This window comes from Schistocerca cancellata, chromosome 7 (assembly GCF_023864275.1).
Source record: "Schistocerca cancellata isolate TAMUIC-IGC-003103 chromosome 7, iqSchCanc2.1, whole genome shotgun sequence".
Lineage (NCBI taxonomy): Eukaryota > Metazoa > Arthropoda > Insecta > Orthoptera > Acrididae > Schistocerca > Schistocerca cancellata.
In genome coordinates, this window is record NC_064632.1 from 244,261,102 (window position 1) to 244,265,004 (window position 3,903).

Here is a 3,903-nt window from a genome sequence, read left to right on the forward strand (position 1 = left end):
GGAACACAGTGGAGAGGAGTTCCAATTGATGTGTGCTGCCTCCCCCCCCTCCCCCCTCCTGTGTGCCAGATCTGAACAAGATGAAAGACATCTAGGATGTCCCGTTCCCGGAATTTACGGTGTGTGCGGATGTGGTGCCAGCTCTCTCCAGAGACCTACCAAGATCTCATTGTTTGCCTGCCATGACAAGTCGCCGTTGTCATCCGAGGCAAAAGTGGACATATCGGCTATTAGGCAGGTGTGGTCAAAATGTTCTGGCTGATCAATGCAGTTTCAATTGTGTTACGTGTCTGATACGGTTTGAACAACATTAACGAACCAAATTATTTCAGTTTAATGTTTATGCATACTAATTTCATATTGTGGAAACGGGAGGTATCTTAACTATTAGATGATAGTTGAAATTTAAATGGCAACAAATAAATAAATAAATGGCCATGTCATAAGAGGGCTATTCGGAAAAATTAGGTCCGATCGGTCGCGAAATGGAAAATACAGTGAAAATCAAAAATGTTTTATTCGCAGCAGTTTTCTATGTTGTGACTTGGCAAGACAGCCAAGCCACTATGATTGGTAGCCGAAAGGCACGCGTTAAGCTCACGCAGGCTGGCGTGAGGTCTGGAACAGTTAAAGGGATTGAGACTGGCAAATAAAGTACGTAGCTGATGGAATACTTAATTTAAATTCATAATTGGTGCACATCGGTCTGACGGTACATGCATCACAAGATAAATAGCAAATGATAATGGCGCCTTGCTAGGTCGTAGCAAATGACGTAGCTGAAGGCTATGCTAACTATCGTCTCGGCAAATGAGAGCGTAATTTGTCAGTGAACCATCGTAAGCAAAGTCGGCTGTACAACTGGGCGAGTGCTAGGAAGTCTCTCTAGACCTGCCGTGTGGCGGCGCTCGGTCTGCAATCACTGATAGTGGCGACACGCGGGTCCGACGTATACTAACGGACCGCGGCCGATTTAAAGGCTACCACCTAGCAAGTGTGGTGTCTGACGGTGACACATCATTCTACACCTTCCATCTACTTCTGTGTATAGTCGTTGCTCCGACCAAGAAATTTGTAGTAGAGTTGTACCAACTTTCTAAACTTTCTTATAGAATGCAGCCGCTGTGCCGCCCGCCACTTTTCTAAGCCAGTCTGCATTGCCTGTGCCAAAATTTTATCTTCATGGCCAATGGTTCATGAGAGCAGAGATGGACATCAGAGGAGCCGAGTGTGGACTGTGTGCTGCATGATCAAATACTTCCTATTGAAAACGCCGCAGGTGCATCCTCATGGTAGGTACGCTACGTGGAGTTCCATGAAATCAGGCGTAACCTTGCAGCGGGCACCCGTACTTGCTGAGAGACACAATCGTTCTAGGCACCTTTACGTGCTCAGTGTCTGCTCAGAACTGGAAAGAGCGACGTGACGCAAACGACAGGCGTACTGCCCGATCTATCTGTGCAAATCGTCAGTGGATTTTTACTGTAGTTTCCATTTTGCACCCTGTCGGACCTTAGTTTCCGAATAGCCCTCTAGTACGGGTAGAGCACTACTCCAGTTCTCGGTTCAGTTTCAGGGCCCCAGGTCCGTTCAGCCTCTTGTCAAAATGAATAATAGGGATTTTTCCCGAGTTTAAAACATGACCGGGACGCGAGACCCACCACACCTCCCCCTCCTAGTGCCACAGCATGTTGAAGGCCGATAGACTTCTGAAGAGCTCGCGCCACAACCTTTAGCTTTTACTGATTACTCGTGAAACGTGAGAAGGATGATCAAGTATACGCTTTACGACTGTTGTCAGTTTGTATTGCACTTATTTTTGCTCCATGGTCTACAGGAATTAAACTGCGTGATATAAGTTTTCCATCACTAGCATTTTTGTGAAGTTATGCGGGTTTATATTCAACCACTTCCTTTCTTGTTCCGCTTGCAAACAGAGCGAGAAAAAAACGACTATCTATATGCCTCAGTATGAGGTCTAATTTCTCATATCTTCGTGGTCCTTAAGTGACATGCATGTAGGCGGCAGTAGAATCGTTCTGCGGTCAGCTTCAAATAGCGGTTCGCTAAATTTTCTGAGTAGTGATCCTCGAAAAGAACGTCACCTTACCTCTAGTGACTCCCATTTTAAGTTCTCGACACATATCCTCAATATTTGCTTGTTATTTGAACCAAACGGTAACAAATCTAAAAGCCCGTCTGTGAATTACTCTGATGTCTTCCTTCAATCCGACATGGTGCGGTCCCAAATACTCGAACCGCGGTACTCTAGAACAGGTCATACTAGCCTCCGAAATGCGGTCTCCTTTACAGATGAACAACATTTTCCTAAAGTTCTCCCAATAAGCTGAAGTCGACTTTTCGCCTTCCCTATCGCAATCCTGAAATGCTTGTTACATTTCATACCGCTTTGCAACGTTACACCCAGAAATTAAAAACGACATGGCTGTGTCGACAAGGACACTACTAATGCCGTACTTGTTTTACCCGTTCATCCGCATTAACTTACATTTTTCAACATTTAGAGCCAGATGCCATTCATCACACATACTAGAAATTTTGTCAAAGTCATCTAGTGTCCTCCTACAGTCACTCAACTTCTACACTTTACCGTACACCACAGCATCATCAACAAACAACCACAGATTGCTGCTCAGCCTGTCCGCCAGGCCTTTTTTTCTTCTTTTTTTTCATTCTTCTGATTGGTTTGATGTGACCCGCCATGATTCCTCTCCTCATTTATATATTCGGAAAATAACAGCAATCCCATTTCACTTAACTGGGACACTACAGACGGCAGCCTTTTCTCTGATCAACTGTCGCCATGGAGAACAACATATTGTGTTCTATTACTTAAGAAGTGTTGGAGCCACTCACATATCTGAGAACCTATTCCATATGGCTTGTTCAAATGGCTCTGAGCACTATGGGACTTAACTTCTGAGGTCATCAGTTCCCGAGAACTGAGAACTACTTAAACCTGACTAACCTAAAGACATCACACACATCCATGCCCGAGGCAGGATTCGAACCTGCGACCGTAGCGGTCGCGCGGTTCCAGACTGTAGTGCCTAGAATCGCTCGGTCACTCCGGCCGGCGCGAACCTATTCCTTATTCTCGTACTTTCCTTAACAGTCTCCAGGAGGACATTGTGTCAAATGCTTTTCGGACATTTAGAAATATGGAATCTGCCTATTGCTCTTCATCCATTGTTCCAGTGTAATACACGAGGCAAGGGCAAGCTGAGTTTCGCGCGAGCGATGCTTTCTAAAACCGTGCCGATCCGTGGGCATCGGTCTCTAGGAAATTTATTATATTCGAACCCAAAATATGTTCTAGAATTCTGCAGCAAACCGATATTAAGGATATTGCTCTGTAATTTTGTGGGTTCGTTCTTTTATCCTTCTTTTATATAGGAGTCATATGCGCTTCTTTCTAGCTGCTTGGAACTTTGCACTGGGCGAGGGCCTCGCGATAGATGCAAGCTAAGTAAGGGGCCAGTGCCGTAGAGTAATCTTTGTAAAACCAAACTGGGATCCCATCCGGATCTGGCGACTAGCTTGTTTTCAACTCCTTCAGTTGTTTCTCTACGCCGCAGTTGCTTATTACTATGTTGTTCGTGCGGACTGTGTGCAACGGTCAAACAATGAATGATTGCACGATCACTCTGCGTGAACAATTTCTTGAACGCGTAATTTAAAACTAAGATTTTGTTTTTGCTCTCTTCTACTGCCACACCAGACTGGTCAACGAGCTCCCTCCAAACCGTGGAATTAAGTCCCTGATACCTTCACACATTTCCTGTCATCCTGTTCTGTATTGTTAGTGTTTTCCATCTATTCCTTTCCAAGCGATTCTTCGAATGATTTTCTTATTTACTATCTTAACAATCCACTTAATGT